We start from the raw sequence: 21,113 nt of genomic DNA, 5'->3' as shown, positions 1-21,113 counted from the left end.
GCGAGAGGGCGGGCCGGAAGCAATAACCAATCCAGCGATGATTGGCCAGACGCACAGTGACGCAATAGCCTGGGAGCTCTGGATTGACTGCTGCTCTCAGCGGCAATCTCCCCGACAGTGGGTGGGGAGCATGCGCACTCCCGAGGCCGCGCGCGGTGCCGGGGGCCAGCCAAGCGCTGTGTGTGAGGAGATAAGGCGCAGATTGCTGCGACCCCTCCCTCAGGACTCTGGCTTCGGAGCGGTGCAGGCCCGTGGAGACTCAGGCGAGCTCCTCAGGCGAGCAGGTTGGAGCGCTGGAAGGGATTGCCTGAGGAATGCTGGCAGGTGGGGACGCACCGGACCTGGGACCGGCAGAAGATGTGCCGTGACTCTATGACGCCTCGAAGCTAGAGCCCCGAGTACAGACTTGAGTCTTTTTGGGAGGAGTCCTGGAACCGCGACCTTTGTGACTCTCAGGGTATTTATTGCTCGGTTTCTTGGAGTTGCAACCTAAATAGATGGAGCATAATATTAAAGCCGATATCTGTTTCTTGGATATACTGATATCTTCCCACTTTGTTGCAAGAATTCCCTCCCTGGAGAGAGATTTTTTAAAAAATGTCTTCCTACTCCTACGATCCCAATGATGGGCTGGAGAGATGGCTCAGTGGTTAAGACTATCCTCTGCTCGTCCAGAGGTCCTGCGTTCAATTCCCAGCACCCCCATGGTGGCTCACAATCATCTATACTGGGATCTGATGCCCTCTTCTGGAGTGCAGGTGTACATGCAGAGAGAGCACTTAGATGTAAAAATAAAATAAATCTTAAAAAGAAAGAAAAGAAAAAGACCCCAATGACAAAGCAGTGTACCAATGTTCATCCTGTGGAACCAGCGGGTTATTAGTGGGCTTTTAATCTCCCGTAGCCTCTGTACTCTAGCACCTCCCAAGACCCCATGCAATTAGAGCGAACACATGGCTGTGGGGAGCAGCTGAGGTAAGGGTCCAATGACCTTCCCATCCCCTTGGAGTCTGGCCACTTACTGGCATGCAGAGCCACCTGATAACGATGGCAGAGGATTTGCTCCAAGGACCTCATCCTACAACCCACATTGACCTCCCCAATAATCAAAAACCAAAACCAAAACAAAACTGAGAGCCGCAGTCCTTGGTGAAAGTGCTCACGTCCTGGTTTATGGGCTGATCGGTGGGTGTTGCCCTGCCACAAGCTTCTTCCGTGGTGTGCTTCCTTGCTAGGGACCTACAAGCAACACAGGGAGCTACAGCCTCACAGAATCGTAGGTAAAATAAACGTTTGTTTATTTTGGGGACGGAGTTTTGCTGTGTAGATCAGGCTGACCTTGAACCCATGGTCCCTGCCTTAGCCTCCTGGATGCTAGGATTACAGGTGTGCAGGGTCACTCAGCAACCTTTCTTCTTTACTAGCATCTCAGCTACTTGCTGCAGTAATGGAAGGCTGACAACCCTTCTTTCAAAAGCGTTTATGTGTATGTTTTCTCTGCGTTCAGGTAGGTGCGCCATCTCCATGCAGTGCCTGAAAGGTCAGAAAAGGACATTGGATCCTCTGGAACTGGAGTTGTGAGCCACCATGTGGGTGCTGGGAACTGAACCTAGGTCCTCTGTAAGAGCAACAAGTGCTCTTCACCACTGAGCCAACTCACCAGACCCCTGTGGGGATTCATGTTGGCATCCTTTTTTTAAAAAAAATCTCTTATTTACATTTTTCATAGCTCTTTCTCCATACTCCACCCAAATCCCTTCCAACACCCCAACACCAGATAGGACAGAGAAAGGGTTAGTGGGAGAGTGAGTGCAGTCTCTTAGCTGCTTCCTGCTGGTTAGGGTCGTCAGGTTCCTTGGAGCCAGTCTAATCCTTGTTTCCGGAGATCTCCAACTTGTCTCACTGCATCCACAGCAACAGGACCGGAAGGGGAAGCGGAAGCGGAAGCGGAAGCAGCAGCAGCAGCCTTGTTCTTTCTCAGGGCTTCTCCACACTCTCTGGGCCCTGGCATTTATTCTCTTTCCAGAGTCCTCAGATTTAAACTGTCTGCAGCTGTCAAAGAGCTCCTCTCAGAACCCACCAATAGTCTGCTGCTGTGGGCTATCTGAATCAGTCCCATATCCCACACCTGGGATTAAAACAAAACTGTTTATATCCACAACAGATTCAGACCTGGGGCAAGCCGCTGAGGTGCATATTTAATATACCAAAGTGGACCTGGCCTCCAGGTTCTCCCAGTATCCCTCGGTCCCCTTCCTGAACCTTCCAGTCAGGGACTGGGCTTCCTCCCCGCCCCCAAAGGCTCTTCACTGTGTAATCCAGACATTTAGGCTCTCTCTCTCTGCATGTGAGCTTTCTCTCTGACCTTGCTTTTCTGTCTCCCTCTGCATGGCCCCGTGCCCTGGCCCTGTTCCCTAGGACCCAGTGAACCTACCCGAAAGCCGCCCCCAATAAACCTGCCTTTATACTTTAATTTGGCTTGAGTCGGCTCATTTCCTCTGTGGAGAATACCTGTCAGATCCTATCTGTTTCTGAGCATGCAGACACCATGTCTGGGAAGCCCCAGAAAAACAACTCCAGGGGAAGGAACAGCAGAGGCTTCTCGTGAAGACTGGGTAGCAACCTTTCTTTTTTACTAGCATCTCAGCTACTTGCTGCAGTAATGGAAGGCTGACAACCCTTCTTTCAAAAGCTTGGTGGCGTCTGCCCTGCACCTGAGGGGTTGGTAGATTTAGCATAGAGGTGTGGGGAGGACCCTTCCAAAGCCTAAGGTGTCAGAGAGGGAAAGGAGGTGGTTAGAATACTGTCTGCCACCCTGCCGGAGCGTTAGAGTGGGCATCGGAAGACCTGGCTCCTGTAGTCTGACACCTGGAGACGGGTTTCTTCCCTGACCTCAGTTTGCTTATTAAAGGCCAGTGATGAAGCGACCGCTGTGGGCCCTGGCATGCCTGTGCACTCTGTTTCCTGACCTGCAAGCCCACTCGTCTCCACTCCCCAGCCATTCAGATTTTTAGAGTTCATTTTCTTTGCTTGCCAGGGGTCTGTTTTCCAGCCTTTATCAGAAAAGAAAATCATCGTTTCTAATTCTGTGCTTTTTTAAAGGTTTATTTATTTTTATGTTCATCGGCATGAGGGTGCCAGATCCCCTGGAACTGAAGTTACAGACAGTTGTGAGCTGCCATGTGGGTGCTGGGAATTGAACCCAGGTGGTCTGGAAGAGCAACTACTGCTCTTAACAGCTGAGCCTTCTCTCCCGTCCCAGTTCTGTCTTTTTAGGTTTAATTTTGTTTTTATGTAAGAGTGCATGCAGGTGTGTGTGTGTTGGGGGGTGGGGGGGCTTGTATTACACTTGTATACAGCTCACACAGGCCTGAAGAGGGCATTGGGTGTCCTCTGCTGCTAGCCACTGTCTGCTTGCTCTTCTGAGGCAAGGTTCTTACCTGAACCCAGGGCTCACTGTGTCAGTTAGGCTGGAAGCTGACAAGCCCCAGAGATTCCCCTTGGGGTTGGAGTGGAAAGCATTTGCGGGGCTCCCCGGCCTGTTACGTGAGAGCTGGATCCGCATTGTGGTCCTCATGATTGCAGAGCAAGTGCTCTTAACGTCAGAACCATCTCTCCAGGCCCTAAGTAGTTTTAGGGTCTTTTCCTCCCCTTATAAGCTTTGTTTGTTTTGTGTGTGTATCTGTGTGTCGTTGTACACATGCACAGCACAGGTGTGGAGGTCAGAGGACAACTTAGCGGAATTGGTTTTCTCCTTCCAACAGGTAGGTCCTAGGTGGGGTTGGATTCAAGTTGCCAGGGAGTGCCTTTACCCTCTGAGCCATCTTGCTGGCTTGCCTAGTTCGTGTTTTGTTTTGTTTGACACAGCAGCTCACCGAGTGAGCTCAGGTTGCCCTTGAACTTGCAACCTTCCTGCCTCAGCCCCAGGCATGCTGAGATTACAGGTGTTTTGCTCTGTGTTGGAGTTTTTGTTCCATGTGTTATTATTGTGTGAGTGCATGGAGAGGTCAGAGAATGACTGTAGAGCTGCCTGTCCCTCCACCTCTATCTGCATTCCAGGGATCAAACCCAGGTCCTCAGGCTTGCCCAGCAAGTGTCTGTAGCCAGTCTTCTGTATCTTTTGACCTTCCGTCATGGTTTGTTTCTTCTCCATTCTAGTCTTGGCGCTTCTCTCCCTGGCCAGATGTGCTGTGTTCAAGTTGCAGCTCACGCTGTGAGCTTTTCAGGCTCTGAGTCTCTGGAGCAGCGCAGGATCACTTGGCTCTTGCTGTTTGTGGGGGGTGAGGGAAGAAGGTTTGTGGCGCCAGCTGTTAAGCCTTCTGAATCCATGCTTTTCTTTTTAATAATTAATTAATTATCTTGGTTTTTTGAGACAGCCTCCCTGTATATCCCTGGCTGTCCTGGACTCGCTTTGTAGACCAGGCCAGCCTCAAACTCACGGTGATCTTCCTGACTCTGCCTCCCTGAGTGCTGGGATCAAAGGCGTACGCCGCCGCTGCCGCCACCACCACCACCACCACCACCACCACCACCACCACACCAGGCTAGCGCTTTGATTCCTAAGACAGTAAGGTTTCAGTTTGTCCAAAACCAAGGTATAATTAGCAGTTTTTGATGCTTTTGTTTTTCTGACAGTTCTGGGGGTACAGTTCACACACATACTAGGCAAGTGTCCTGCCAGTGAGCCAAATCTCTAGGTGCGTCATATTTGCCTAGATAACCCATCTGGGACAGGGTGTGGGATCTCAACAATAGGGCCCTTGTCTGTCAGGTGTGGGGGCCTTCTTTGATCCCTAGTAGTTCACTAGGGGGAAAAAAACGCAAGATGTGCAAACATCTGTATTTTTTTTTTTTTTTACTCAAGAAATGTAATTTGTGAAATAAACCAGTTACTGGACATAAATCTCCTTTGTGGTTTTCTATAATCATCTTGCATAAGTGCTTGTGTGTATGTGGTGTGTGGGTGTATGTATGTATGTATACATACATGTAATACATGCACATGTGTGAGTGAGGACAGTTTGTTGACATCAGCTGTCTTCCTCTATTGTGCACTAATTTAAAACATTTATTTTACTGTTTTTCAGTTATTTTTATATTTTGAGCGTGTGTGTTTTGCCTGCGTGTATGTATGTGCTCCTGTGTGTACTGTACCTGGTGCCTGTGAAGGTCAGAAAGGGGTATTGGAGATCCCAGCCCTGAGAAAAGGAAGTGATTATAAAATCCCACTCCTAACCAAGAAGCTATTTGCAATTGATACCTGCTAGGGAGGGAAAATGAGTTTTCTCCAATCGAGTTTCATTGGGTATATTGGCCACACTCCACTCCAGGCGTGGGACTGGTTGGCCAACACAAAATGGACTCTGTGTCTTTTTTGTGGGGGTTTGTTTCATTTTGTCTTGTTTTATCTTTGCTTTGCTTTTTGCTTTGTTTTTTGTTTTGAGAGAGAACATGAAGTTTGGTATGACTAGGGAGGAGTTGGGGGAGCGAAAAGAATATGACCAAAATGTATGAAAAAATTTTTGATAAGTATTTATTTTTGGTTTTTTAAGACAGGGTTTCTCTGTGTAGCCCTGGCTGTCCTAGAGCTTGCCCTGTAGATCACGTTGGCCTCAAACACAGAGAGCCACCTGCCCCTGCCTTCCCAGTGCTGGGACTAAAGGTGTGTGCCACCACTGCCTGGCTTAATAAAATTTTCAAAACAGAACTTGGAAATAGAAAAGAAAAAGGTTAGATCCCTGTTGGAATGTATTTTTTATCTATTTTATTGGGGTTATTATATGCCTCTACCTCTCTTGGAACCCTTATCCACTCTAATCTCTTCCAAACCCCCAACACTAAGTAGGAAAGAAAGAAGGTCTGCTGTTTACGGACATAGTTCCTTGGGGAAAGTTCAATCATAGTCAGGATATACAGCAAACACAACAGCAAACGCACCAGCAGGGCGAGCCAGTGGCAGTGGGAGAGCCACGACCATCCCAGGAGCATTCCCATATTTACCCTCCCCAGAATTCCAAGTGTAAGCTATCTGCAGCTGGCAAAGACCTAGGCCCTCTCAGCGCCTGCACGAGGCAAAGTCTGCTGCTGTGGACAATCTGAAGCGGCCCCGTATCCCATCCCACACCTGAGATTAAAACTAAAACATGTTTACATCACATCACTAAGTTTTAAAAGATGCCCAAACTCCCAGTGTGGATCCCCTGGATCTGAAATTAGAGATGGTTGTGAGCCGCGGGGGTGGTTTGGGTGTGAATGGCCCCCGTGTGTACAGACGTTTCATGCCTGGTCCCCAGTCAGTGGAACTGTTTGGCGAGGATTGGAAGGTGTGGCCTTGTTGGAGGGGTGTTTCACTCGGGGTGGGCTTCAAGGTTTCACGAGCTCACGCCATTGCAGTCAGCGCTGTCTCTCTGTTTGGGTCAGGTGTCGTCTCTCAGTTCAGCTGCGGTGCCGTGCCTTCCTGCCTGCCTTCGCCCATGCTTTCCACCGTGAAGGGCCTGGACTCGCCTTCTGAAACTGTAAGCAAGGCCCAAATTAAACTTAAATGTTTTGTGAGCTGCCTTGCTCATGGTGTCTCTTCACAGCAATAGTAAAGTAACTGAGGAAGCCATCATGTGGGTGCTGCGTACTAAACCTGGGCCTTCTGCGAGAGCAACAGATGTTCTTAAGTGCTGAGCCAACCCTTCAGCAACTTATCTTTATTTTATTTTTGAGGTCGGGTATCACTAACTATGCTTGCTGGCCTGGAACTTGCTCTGTAGACCAGACTAGCCATTGAACATGGCTGGCCTTGGGAAGTGTGGAGGATCGTGATGAAACACTGAGGAAACTTACCTCCGGGCTGGGTGACATAGATCCTCAGCGTCCCGCCTGCCTGGAATTACTGTATGAGGCTCAGCAGGGCATAGACATCTGCCCCGGGCTCCTAAATGCTTGACTGCATGGTGTACCTCCATGCCTGGCCCGTGACCTCTTTTAAGTCTTTGTGTGTGTTGTGGGAATACAGGGCATGCGATAGCACACAAGTGGAGGTCAGAGAACGTTCTTAGATGTTCATCCTCACCTTCCACTTTGAGACAGAGTTTCGTGTCCTGTATTTGGGACACCAGGCTAGCTGGCTTTGAGGATTCTACTCAGTCCACCTCCCCACTCTGTTGGGAGATCTGAGATGGCCAGATGGTAGTGGCTCACATCTGTAATCCCAGAACTTGGGAGGCAGAAGCAAGCAGATCTCTATGAGCTCAAGGCCAGCCTGGTCTACAGAGAAAGTTCCAGGACAGCCAGGGCTACACAGAGAAACCCTGTCTCAAAAGACAAAACAAAGCAAAAAGAGCGTTGAGGTTACAGGCACAGGCTACCATACCTGGGCTTTTGTTTTGTTTTAATGTCACTTCTGGAGCTCCAAAATCAGGTCCTCACGATTAGGTGGCAAATGCTTTATCCACCAAGCCATCTCCCTGACCCTCCAATTTAGAGCAAGGGTCTCTCACTGAACCTGGAACTCACCAACCCAGCTAGCCTGGCTGGCTGCCTGGCAAGGCTCTAGAAGTCCTCCTGTCTCTGCCCCCATCCCCCTTATACTAGGATTATAGGTCTGTGACAACACACCTGAGTTTTCAAATGGATGCTGGGGATCCTAACTCGGGTCCTCATGCTTCCTGAACAAGTTTTACTTAGTCTCATTGACCTAAATGGTGATTTTTTTTTTTTCATCCCAAACTCCAGCACAAAATGGAGTTCCCTTGACTCCTGGCTGCAGGCAGGATGCACCTTCTGAGGAGACCGATAGAACTTTGTTTCTGCCCTGCTGAGCCTCATACAGCAATCCCAGGCAGGCAGGACACTGAGTATCTGTGTCACCCAGCCGGCAGGTAAGTTTCCTCAGCGTTTCATCATGATCCTCCACACTTCCCAAGGCCAGCCAGGTACAATGGCTAGACTTGAGATCAGGAAAGAAGCAGCAGTTTTGGTGAACGAGAAGAGAAGCTTAAAGAGACTTTACAGATACACTGGAGACAGAGGAATGCTAACTGGATGAGATGTCAGAAAGACACATGAGTCTAAGCATGGCTGCTGTGGTGGTTTGAAAGAAAATGGCCCCCAGAGGCTCCCAAGGACTGGCACTATTAGGAGGTGTGGCTTTGCTGGAGAAACTGTGTCACTCGGGGCAGGCTTTGAGGTCTCAGATGCTCAAGCCAGGCCCAGTGTGGCAGTCTCTGCTGCCTGTGGATCCAGAGGTAGAACTCTCAGCTACATCTGCCTGCAGGCTGCCATGCCCATAATGGACCAAACCTCTGAGCTTTAAGCCAGCCCCAATTAAATGTTTTTCTTTATTTTTTTAAAACTTTAAAAGTTTTTCATTTACCTTTATTTTATGTGCATTGGTAGTTTGCCTGCTTGTACATCTGTGTGAGAGTGTCAGATCTTGGGAGTTACAAGCAGTTGTGAGCTGCCATGTGGGTGCTGGGATTTGAACCTTGGTCCTCTGGAAGAGCTGCCAGTGCCCTTAACCACTGAGCCATCTCTCTAGCCCCAACGTTATCCCTTATAAGAATCGCCATGGTCATGGTCAGAGACACCCTGACTGCGACCGGCCCCCACGGGCTCATGTACTTGGCCCCTGCTGCTGCACTGAGTCTTCTGGTCACACACTGGAGATCTGATGTCAAAGGCTTGCTTGTCTGAGTGGCCTGTATCCAGACCTTTGTCCTTAACCTAGGGACTGGGCAGTTGAGAGAGCTCTTACCAACCCCTACCCAGGGGAAATAACTTTCTCCACAGTTCCTAAGAGCACTCTGAAAAAAATGTTGTGTATGTGTGTGGCATGTACATATATGGCAGTTGTGTGTGTGTGAATGTTTTTATTTCCTCAGAAGAGAGGATGAGATGAGAGCCATACCCATGCTTTACAAATACATGCCTTGGGCAGAGCCCAAGTTTCTATCTAGCCATCCCTAGGCCTAGACCTGGAAGCTTCTAGCCTCCCTAAAAAGTAATCTTCTGCAAGCCTTGACCTTGAAGCCTCTGTCTGCTAACCTAGGCCTCGAATGTTTTCAGCCTCTGAGACTTACTGCTGAATAAGCTCACCCTTTCTAATTCTTTATAAACTCTGGCTAGTTCAACTCTGCTGTTCTGGCTCAAAACTTCTCTCCAAGCTGTCTGATTCAAATTGCCTTCTTTCTGCTTCTCATTGAATTGCTCTGCTTCAAAAAATACTGCCTCTGATCTTCATGAACTAGACTTCATGGAACTGTACTCTACTCCTGAACTCTAGTGTACTCTCCACAAACTCTCTTGCTCTCTCTGTGCTGCTCTTAAGTAGCTTTTCTTTCCCATCTGTTATCTTGGGAGCTGGGTGTATCCTATCTCTGACTCATTCTGTCAAATCTTTCTCACTTTTTCCACTTCTCAATTAGCCATCATTGTTAAAGATGTGTGTTGAATTCCAGCCAGAGGAATTAAAGGTGTGTATTAAGGGTGTGTCTGTATTCCAGCACAGACCTAGGTTTTTGGGTGTGATCCTTTTCCAGAGAAGCCATGTTGCAGGATTAAAATTCTTCTACATATGTGTACACGTGTGTATTTATGTATGTGGAGGTCAGAGCCCAATGTCTGGTGGCTTCTTTGATAACCCTCCCCTGTAGTTTTTGAGACAGGGTGTCACTAAACCTGGAGCTCATTCGGTGGCTTCGATAGATGGAGTGAATGTCAAGGACCCTCCTCACCTCACCTCAGTCACACTGGGGTTACAGGCACGTGGCGTAGCACCCGGCTTTTTCCCGTGGGTGCTGGCCAGCCAAACGCCGGTCTTTGTATGTGCGCTGCAAACCCCTAAGTGAGCCGTCTTCCTAAACCTCGCTTGCAGTCTTTTATATTAATACGAGAAACCTCAAAGATCAAAGTTTGGAGAATATGATGGTATGTACGTTGCGTCGGAGATAGCCCCTGACTTTGCACCTTCTAGGCAGCTTGTTCTGCAGCTGAGCTACATCCCGGCCCCGTGCATTTGTCTACTTAGTTAGCTTGTTTGTTTTGTTTTTCTTAAGACAAAATCTCAGCCTGACAGAGGCTGGGGTTAAGCAATCTTCCTACCTTGGCTTCCTGGTGACGCAGGCAGGAGCCGACATGCCCAGCCCATGTTGATTCTTTTTTTTTTAGGTTCCTTGGTTTATAGAGCTAGAAAGGGTCATGTCCAGGAAGTTTTTCTAAAGAGGAAGGGAGTAACTAAATGGAGAGCTGAAGTCCAGAAGGAGCGTTGACATTTGGGCATGAAGTGCCCAGGAAAGACACTTTTTAAACGAATCTTCCCCAGCAGGTGGCGCTATTGCGGGATGGGTTCATGTGGCACCAACTTCACAAACAGGCTTATAGGAAGCAAAGCCCCTAAACTATGCTTGGTAGCACACATCTGTAATCCTGGCATTTAGGGAAGCTAAGGCAGGAGGATAGCGAGTTAAAACCAATCTGGGTTACACAGTTACACAGTGACACAATGTCTCCTTTTGTTTTTGTTTTGTTTTTCAAGACAGGGTTTCTCTATGTAGCCCCGGGCTGTCCTGAAACTTACTCTGGAGAACAGGCTGGCCTCCAACTCATGGACATCCTCCTGCCTCTGCCTCCCGAGTGATGGGTCTAAAGGTGTGCGCCACCACCGCTGGGCTGCAATGCCTCAAGAAGCAAAAGCTGCTTAGTAGGCAGTGAGACCTGTCTGGAGGATTAGGTTGCTGGCGATGTAATGTTGATGGGTGTACCCTGCCCTGGACCCTGCCTGTCGCACCGTGCTCCAGCATCCAATGTGGTGCTGCCGCAAACCCTGGACCAAAGCCACCAAACCTGTGAGCCAGAGTAAAATTTTCCTCTTTTTAAGTCAATTTCCTGCATTTGTCATAAACACACAAAGTCCAAAAAAATACATAATGAGCCACAAGGGGTCAGGGCAGCCAAGGGTCAGGTCTTAACGTCCACCCCAGGCTGTCCAACAAGCGTGACTGGGGACTGTCACCACTTAGCTGTTATTTTGGCAGGAGAAGTGGTTACACAATGTATAGGAGCCTACAAAAAGTACAACAGAATACAAGAGTGGGGGTTATGGGCATATGATAATACAGAGGTGATTCAGAGGCAAGGGAGGATTATTTGTCCAGTTTTGAGAGAGCTGCCTCTCTCCATTGCCTTAGTTTTTCAGGGATGGTCACTGATTACTTGAGTGTGAAGTGGCTCTAACCTGAAGTCTCCAGGGGCTTCAGTAAGCCCCTTACACTGAGACAGTCTTTATCATTTTTTAAGTGTGTGTGTGTGTGTGTCTGTGTATGTGTCTGTGTCTGTGTGTCTGTGTTGTATACTTATGTCTGTGTATGGGGGGATGTGCTAAGGAGGTCAGAGGTGGATTTTGGATAGCTTACTCTATTGCTCTTCACCTTAGTTTTTGAGGTGCTGAACCTGGAGCTTGCCATTCTGCTGGACTGGTTGGCCAACAAGCCCCTGGAATCCTCTTGTTTCTGCCTCCCCAGAGCTGGGGTTACAGGCACACACTGCCACATTCAGATTTTACGTGGCTGTTGGGGATCTGAATTCAGGTCCTCCCGCTTGTGTAGGTGTGTCTGTAGTATAGGAGCACGGGGGTAGTTAAGAATTCCTAATGTCAATGAAGATGAAAACGCTTTTAAGAAGATGTTTCCTACTGGGTGTGGTGGTGCACATCTGTAAACCCAGCACTGGGGAGGCAGAGGCAGGTGGATCTCTGTGAGTTTGAGACCAGCCTGGTCTACAAAGTGAGTCCAGGACAGTCAAGGCTACACAGAGAACCCCTGTCTTTAGAAACAACAAAACAAAAACCAAGCAAACAAAAAGTAAAAAGCAAAAAACGAAGACAACTCTCGTACACATACTCGCGGGGTAGAAGAGCATGTGATAGTATTTTTCATCTCCCAGCGGTATGCTATAAAAACATGTTAAGGAGGAGCGAGCTCAGGGGCTCATATGCAGCTATGTTAACTGTCAGTTTGATGCATACAGAGTCCCAGGGGAAACAGGCCTCTGGGCATGCGTGCAGGGGATTGTCGTCTTGATGGGGTTGAGGTGGGAGACCAGCCCATTGTGGGTGGTGCTGTTCCCTGGCTGGGATCCTGGACTGTATGGGTGGAGGAGGGGAGCTGAGCAGACGCATCCTTTCACCTCTCTGCTTCCTGATTGTGGATGGGATGTGACCAGCTCCTTCAGGCTCCTACCTCCTTTGCCTTCACGATGGGCTCTACCTTAAATGGTGAGCCAGAATAAACCATTTCTCCCTGAAGTTGCTTTGGTCAGGTTTTTAAAATCGCAGCAACAAGAAAGAAACTAAGAGAGTAGTCCTTTATGTAGTCCCAGAAGTAGCCAGTGGTGGTCTAAACAGTGACAGATTTGAGCTGGAGGACTGCATCTGTGATTATGCAGCACGGTGGCAGAAATACCAGGGAGTGAAAGGTTTTCATTAGTTCAGTCATTGGAATCAGCACATCCCATCGAGAACACCAGGAACAAGGTACAAAATGGACATGTTGGGATGTAGGCCAGATTTTGCAAACAGACTGAGCCAGACCCCTATCACTAGGCAGCCAGTCATTCTCAATCACTGTTGTATTGCTGTGAAGAGACACCATGACCAAGGCAACTATTATAAGAGAAAACATTTAATTGGGGGGCTGGCTTACAGTTTTAAAGACTGAGTCTATTCCTGGTGGCATGCAGGCAGGCACTGGAGTTGTAGCTAAGACCTACAGCCTGATTAGTAGGCAGAGAGAGAGGAAGACTGGCTTGCCATGCGCTTTTGAAACCTCAAAGCCCATCCCTGGTGACATACTTCCTCCAACAAGGCTATACACTCCTCCTGATCCTAAACCTTTGAAACACTGCCACTCCTTGGAAACTAGGCATCTAAATATATTAGCTGTGGGAGCCGTTCTTATTCAAATCACCTCACTCCCTAAGAAAGGATAATCTTTGTGGGTTGTAAAATAATATATATAATATATATTATATATTAAATATAGATAAAGATTATATATATATATATATTCTACACACATTCTAGATCCCAAATAATGACACAGAGATCTATTACATTTATTAATAAGCTTTAAAGCCCGAAGCTGGGCAGATATTCATCTATTCTAACACATCTATGCTGCTCTGGCCTACCTCCCAGCCATGTGCCCCATCACCTGTCCTCTAGTCTCACCCTGGCTGCTCCTGCTCCATCTTTGTCCTCATGGTGACCTCCTCATGGCCTCCTTCACCTTGACCTTCTTCTCTGTCTGATCTCTACATGAGACCCGTCCCCTGACTCTCCTGCCCAGCTATTAGCTGATCAACTTATTAACCAATTAGAGATGACAGAGAACAATTTTTACACAACATTGAGACAGGAGAGTCTTCATGAAAATGACAGTGTCCGCTTCCGAACTGCCACCATATCTTGGGGCAAGAAGTCAACATCTGAATACACAAGACCATCCCCCAGCAGTGGGTAGTATTTTACTGATTACCGTAGCTGTAACCACGTGACATAGGGGGACTTTCACCCCTGGAGAAGCTATACAAACTAACGCTGATGAATATAACAGATTTGCACGTGTAGAACTCAAGGATAAAAGCTGAATTCACTATGCAGCCAAGGATGACCTCTGATGCCTCTGTCTCTACCTCCCAAGTGTTGTGACTCTAGGTATGTAATCCTGGGGCTTCGTGCATACTAGACAAGCCTTCTAAAGCCGAGACACAGCTCTAGCCCCTCTCCGCTCTATTCTTTTGAGAAGGTCTCACCCTATAGCCCAGGCCTTTGTGAAATTCACTACGTACCTTAGGCTGGCCTCAAGCTAGCAGCGTTCTTCCTTTCTGAGCCTCCTAAGTGCTGAGGTTACACATGTGTACTGTCCCATATGGCCAAGAATCATTTCCACATGTGTTTATGTGTGTGTGTGTGTGGGGGGGTGTTCACCTGTGGTTGTGTAGGTCAGAGATCAGTAGCAAATGTTTCAGTCAGTCACGCTTCATTTTATGAGGTTTTGTGTTTGGGTTGGGTTGGGTTGGTTTTTGGAGACAGGGTTTCTCTGTGTAGCCTTGGCTGTCCTGGATGTACTTTATAGACAGGGGTGACCTCAAACTCACAGAGAGCTGCCAGCCTCTGCCTCCCCGAGTGCTGGGATTAGAGGGGTGCGCCACCACACCGGGCTTCACTTTATGTTTTAAGACAGTGTCTGTCAAGCACTGCTGGAGCACCAAGGATTCCCGTCTCTGCCTCGCCAGCAGTAGGGTAACAGCCGTGCACCTTCATGCGTCCTCCCTTCCTGTGGCGTCTGGTGACTGGTCAAGTCCTCATGCTGGCAAGGCGAGAGCATGACTGACTGAGCCATGTCTCCAGCCTGTCTTTTTCTTTGTTGGCAATGTGAGGGATCAGGCCCGGAGCCTGACACATCCTGGGCACGCGTGACTCAGAGAGCTATCCCCAGGCTGCCCTTGCAGGGCCAGTAGCTCTGAATCAAAGCTCCGCAGGAACTCATGTGCTGAGAAGGTAGCGATAAAGACAGTGTAGGCGGACGGGAGCCTTGGTATGCATCCGCCGGCCTGGTGTCACTGACTGGCTCTTCTCGTTTGCATCTCTGTTACTGTGATAAACAACAGATTGGCTAATGCGGCCTGAGAGAGGAAACAGCTTGCTTGACTTCCCGGTTACGGTCCATCATTGAAGGAGGCCGAGACAGGAGCTCAAGGCAAGAGCTAGAAGCAGAACCACAGAGGAGCACTGCATACCGTCTCACTCCTCTTGGCTTGCTTGGCTACTCGTACAGCCCAGGCCCCACAGCCTAGGGAACACCCACGGTGGGCTGGGCCCTCCTGCCTCAATTAGCAGTTAAGAAAATACCTCACAGACAAGGCCACAAGCCAGTCTGATGGAGGCAATTCTCCAGCTGAAGTTCCCTCCTCCAGTTTACTCTAGGTTTGTGTCAAGTGGATGGGGGAAGCTAGCTAGCTGTGACATTAGCTGTTCTCTTTGTTCCAGCTGCCTGGTATCAAAGGATGAAGGCCACGTCCAAAGTACTTGTTCCTAGGAGCCGATGAGCTGTGCGGAAATCCCGGATGTATCAATTCATTCTAGAAATACTCTCTAGAAGTTGCTTTTGTCATCGTTTTTCTTTTTGAGAAACGACCAGCTAAAAGATGCACAGAGCAGGATGTGGTGAGGGTATGGCATTGGGCTTCCCTACCGTGCCTGAGAACATACATCCATGCATTCATTCACTCTGACAGCTGATCAGATGTCACTGGAAGCTCCTCCCTTCCCCCCGAGTCTATGTACATCAGGTACGTTCGGTACCCACAGAAGCCAGAAGAGGGCATTGGATCCCCTGGAACTGATGGTTGTGAGCTGCCAAATGTGTACTGGGAACTGAACTTGCCAATGCTCTAACCACTGGGCCATCTCTCCAGCCCCAAGACTATATTTTTAAAAAAAGATTTATTGTAGGTGTAGTTGGGTGAATTTATATGCACCGTGCATGTGCAGGTCCCTGTGGAGGCCAGAAGAGGGAGTTAGAGGTGGCTGCGAGCCACCTGATAGTGGTGCCGAGGAACTGAACCCTCCCTCACAGCAACAAACACTCCTCCGCCATCCCTTCAGCCCTGAAGACTGTGTCCTGTCTCTGGCCTCTCCCTTGCCTGATCTCTCTGTGTCCTGGCTTTCATGCGGTGAGCGGCTTTGCTTTGCCACCCCTTCACCACAGGCCTGGAGCACTGAAGCAGCCCAGAAGAGGCTGAACCCTTCGGTCAGCCATTTTGTCATAAAAACAAAAGGGGACTAATATGTTCTCTTCCGAGTCCTCCATTGTCATCAAGTGCATGGTGTGTGTGTGTGTGTGTGTGTGTGTGTGTGTGTGTAACAGGTGTGTGTATGTGCACATCCATCTGGAAGCCGCACGCTCTGTTGTCCCTCAGGAATGCTGTCTTCTGTTTTGAAGGGACTCTCACAGTCCTGGAGCTAGCTGGATAAGCTAAGCTCGATGGCAGTAAATCCTAGTGGTCCGCCTGTCTGTGCCTGCCCTTTAAGTGTTGGGATTACAACATGGTGGGTTCAGGGGCTCAAACTCAGACCCTCATGTCCACATAGCAGACACTTCTGACCAAGCATCTACCTAACCCTCAAGTGTATGTTTTAGGAGAGATAATTTCTCCTAATTTGTTTTTCTTTTCTCTTTCCTTCTTTCCTCTCTCCTTCCTGCCTTCCCTCTGTTCCTTTCCTCTCCTTCCTTTCTCCCTCCCTCCCTCCGTCCATTCCTTTCTTTTTTTCTGAGACATGGTCCCACTGTGTAGTCCTGGCTGCTAGAACTTGCTATGTAAATCATAGCAAGTATCCTGTGACTCACAAGAGGACTGCCTGCCTCTGCTTCCCAAGTGCTGGAATTAAAGGCATGAACCACCATGCCTGACGTGTCCCCTAATTTATTTATTTATTTATTTATTTATTTATTTATTTATTTATTTATTTCTCTCTCTCTTTTTCCTGTCACTTCCCATTCTCCCAGGTAGCAAAGAGCATCTGTTAGGGACACTGTAGGCTGTTCATTTCAGGACGGCTTGGCGAGGCACTTCACAGTTTCACTCCGTGGGAGGCAAGAGTCTTGCACTGTAACCTAAGTTGCTCTCAAACTTGATATCCTCCCGCCTCAGTCTCTGAAGTGCTGGCAGGGTCACAGGTGAGTATCCCCATGCTTATCCTTGGCACGCTCCTTTAGGTATCATTGGTGCTCAGTAAGTGCTGGTGTTGGGGTCTCAGAAGGTAATATCCCAAAGTGCGTGTGGCTAGGGAAGTGCTCTTAGAATTCACGACACGCGAACCTTCCACTTCTGTGTATGTGCACGTGGAGGCTAGAGAAGGGTGTCGGGGTCCTGCTCTCTCATCTGTGCCCTGTTCCCTTTAGCGGGGATCTCCTGCTGGACCTGAAGCTAGGCTGACTGCCAGCAAGTGCCAGTGATCTCATCTCTGCCCCATGGCATCGAGGTTACAGGCTTCTGCACCCAAACCTAATTTATTTTTTTTCCCTGGTCATGTGGATGCTCGAGATTTGGTTCAAGGGTGCTCACCCACTGAACCATCTCCCAGCTCAATGACCTTTGACCCTTTGTCTCCTACCGGGCAGGTGAGGGAAGGTCTCTGCTAGTTTCTTCTCTGCCTTGAGCCTAAACTTGTCAAGGCAAACGCAGCCCCCATCTCTGAGGTCTCATGCTCTGCAGCTGGGCCCAGGTGGGTTGGTTACAAGATAATGCCTGTCACAGACTCATTCAGACAAGAGGACCACTCGCAGAGGGGCTGGGGGAGGACTCGGTTGATAAAGTGCACACAAAAACGAAGGCCCAAGTCTGTATCCCCAGTACTGGCGTAAAAGGCTGGGGATGGCAGTCCATCCTTATCATTCCAGTGCTGGAAAGATGAAGACAGGAGGAACTGTGGGGCTTCCGGGTCAGCGAGAGACCCTGTCTCAAAGGAAACAGACAACTCAAGGTTTTCCTCTACGCTCCCCCTGCCATGTATACACGTGTACTTCTTAGGTCTAAGAAACCCGGGATACATGGCTAACTGAGGTACCTGCTAAATGGATCACAGGATCATTCAGCACCCATGGCTCCTCCCAGCTCTCCCAGCATCCCTCAGTACCCAAGACCCGACCGTACTCATTTATCATGCACACATGCACACAGACACTCAAGAAAACCATTTACAGGTGAATTTTCATCTCCTGGCCCCATTAACTTTCTATTCCTGGCCCATTTACTCACCGCTGTTCCCTCTCTCTTCCCCATCCAGGAAGGACGTACAAAGCCTGAGCTTCCTTGGGTTTTGGGTAATCATATCCCTCTGACTCCATTCAGTAGAGACAATACATGTGTGTATCGTTCCCCTTCTTGATCCTCGTAAGCACACTGCCATGAAGTCTGAGGTTGGGAGATTCCCACAGGCTGCCGAGTGGTCGGAGGTGGGGGAGGTAGACAGAGGGATTTGGAGCAAAGAGTTTGATTCAGGTGTGAGACTCTTCCTGGCTTGTCAGTTTGTTATTGCCCCCGACCAGCTTTCATCTTAGTCAGCATTTCTTTTTTCCTTCTTTCTCTTTCTTTCTTTTTTTCAAGAACTATTTGTTAGGTATAGTGTTCTATCTGCATGTGTGCCTGCACGCTGGAAGAGGGCACCAGACCTCATTGTAGATGGCTATGAGCCACCCTGTGCTTGCTGGGAATTGAACTCAGGACCTCTGGAAGAGCAGCCAAGTGCTCTTAACTTCTGAGCCATCTCTCCAACCCTAGTTAGCATTTCTATTGCTGTGATAAAACACCATGATCAAAAGCAACTTGGGGAAGATCACTCAGACTACAGCCTGTCACTGAAGTCAGGACAGGAACCCAAGGCAAGAGCCTGGAGGCAGGAATGGAAGTGAGGCCATGGAGGACCTCTTCTCACTGGCTTGCTCCCATGGCTTACTCCACCTGCTTTCTTACACAACCCAGGACCACCTCCAGAGCTGACACTTTATATATTTTTTATTTTTTTGGCAAGGTGTTTTAGGTGGAAACATCACAAAGTCTGGCTGGAAGAAGAGGGTCTATAGCTCACCCTGAGCCCTTCCTTTATTCCTAGTCTCTGCTTTCTGGCTGTCCTGCTGTGAGCTGTTCTCCACTGTGCTGTCCTGCCATGATTATATGATTGTTAATCTTGACTGTTGACTTTAAAAATTATGTTAATTTTAGCTGGGTGGGGTGGGGTGGGGTGGGGTGGCGCACGCCTTTAGTCCCAGTATTCAGGAGACAGAGGCAGGGGGATCTCTCTGAGTTTGAGGCCAGCCTGCGAGTTCCAGCCAGAACTATACAGAGAAACCCTGTCTCAAAAAAACTAAAATAAATAATATAATATTAATTTTAAAAAATGTTTTTTTTTTGGGGGGGGGGGGATGATGTCACAGGATAACTCCTGGAGTTGGTTCTCTTTTCACCATGTAGGTCCTAGCGATTAAACTCAGGCCACGAGGCTTGACAGCAATTGGTACAGTAAGCTATCTCACTGGTCCCTTGATTCTCAATTAGAGTGGATTAGGACTTCCACAAAAACACTCCTTTGGGTATTAATATGAGAGTATTTCCAGAAAGATTAAGGATGGAAACCAACGCTGCATGTAGGTGGCACTATCTTGTGGTCTCTGATCCTGAAATAAAAAGGAGAAAGTGAGTGAGTCCCAGTGTTCCCCACTGGCCCCATGCCCTCCTCCCTCTCCTATCCCCCCTCTGTAGGTATATTTTTAAAATTACTTTATTGGGTTCTTATACCACCTCTATTCCAACCCCTATTCTACCCTAATCCCTTCCAACCCCCCAACACTAGGTAGGAAAAAAAGAAGGTTAGAGAGGAAACGGGTATAGACCTCTATCGACTACTTCCCTAGAGACACTGGGTTCCTTGGGGCAATTCCAAACTTTGTCATCAGAATATTCAGCAAATCAGCAATCCAGTAAACCAGCAATCCAGCAACAGCAAACACAACAGCGGGACAAACCAGCAGCCGCTGCCACAGGTCCTCTGGGGCTCTCCCATTTATACCCTCCCCAGAGCCCCCAGAATTAAACTATCTGTAGCTGGCAAAAATCACGCCCCTCCTAGAGCATGAGACAATCTTAATTAGCTGCTGTGGACAATCTGCAGCAGCTCCATATCCCACGCCTGGGATTAAAGCAAAAACATTCACATTGGTTTTTAAAGAAAGCAAACTTTCATTATACCTCTCCCTTCCCCTCCCCTTCTTCCCTCCCCTCCCTCTCTGTCTCCTGACTGTGGTTGCAATGTGAGCTGATGTCTGCCCTGTCAGCTCAGCACATCTGGCTGAAATAAACTCCCCTTTCTTTAAATTACTTCTTGTGAGGTATTCGGTCACAACAAGGAGAAAGGTGACTAATACAGATTGACACCTCTGACATGATTCTTTCCTTTATGTTCTCAGTTGTTTGGTTTTTTTTAAGATTTATTTATTTATTATTTATACAGCATTCTGCCTGCATGTCTGCCTACACACCAGAAGAGGGCACCAGATCTCATTGTAGATGGTTGTGAGCCACCATGTGGTTGCTGGAATCAAACTCAAGACCTTTGGAAGAACAGCCAGGCCTCTTAACCTCTGAGCCAGCTCTTCAGCTCAGTTCTCAGGTATTTTGTTGACAGCTATACAAAAGCAACTAACGCAGTGACCTCATCGAAGCAAAGTGAAGGCAGGCTCGCAGCCTGGGCGCAGCCTGGGCGCATAGAGAACAGGTGCACACACGGTAAGAAGGCAGATCTCCGCGTCTGTGGAGACGCAGAGCTCTCCAGAGGGTCCTGAGAATGCAGTTCGTTGGTAGCGAGCCTGCCTCCTGTGCCCACAGCCCTGGGTTCCATCAGCTGTACCATGGTGCAGCCATGGTGGTACCCCGGAGGTGGACACAGGAGGGTCAGGGTCTGCCTCCAGGGCACCTCCTAAAACCCCATCAGTCAACAAAGAAACGAAGGTAAAGCTAAAGCCAAGGAGGGAGGCCCTAAGAATTCTCCCATCTAGGGCCATCCTCAAGAGATTTGTCCCGGCCATTATCTATTCTCTGGGCACATTCTCCCTCAATAAAAATGATTGCTCCCTCCAGCTACTCTTTCCCCTATGAAAAGCATTTAAGCTTTAAGCTTCTGGCTCCTCCCTTTAAATAAGGTTTCATTTAATCCAGATTGACCTCAAACTACTCTCCCCCACTGAAAGATAAGGTCTCATTTAGTTCAGACTGACCTCAAACTCACTATGCAGCCCTGGATGACCTGTACTTCCCCAAAGGCTGGGCTTACAGGCATGCACCTCTATGGCAGGCTCTTGTGGTGCTGGGGATGGAACCCAAGCCTTGGAAAATGCTACTAACTGAGACACATTCCCCAGTGCCCCATTCCTTCGTTTGAATTTTACATTTTGCATGGTTCCCAGGAATGTGGGCATGGTGATAAATTCATCTGCCTTCTTCTTCTTCCTCTTCTTCTTCTTCCTCTTCTGGTTTTTCAAGATGGTGTTTCTCTGTAGAGCGTTGGCTGTCCT

This window comes from Psammomys obesus, unplaced genomic scaffold (assembly GCF_907164565.1).
Source record: "Psammomys obesus unplaced genomic scaffold, mPsaObe1.curated_primary_1811, whole genome shotgun sequence".
NCBI classification, from domain to species: Eukaryota; Metazoa; Chordata; class Mammalia; order Rodentia; family Muridae; genus Psammomys; species Psammomys obesus.
This window is presented reverse-complemented; position numbering follows the sequence as displayed.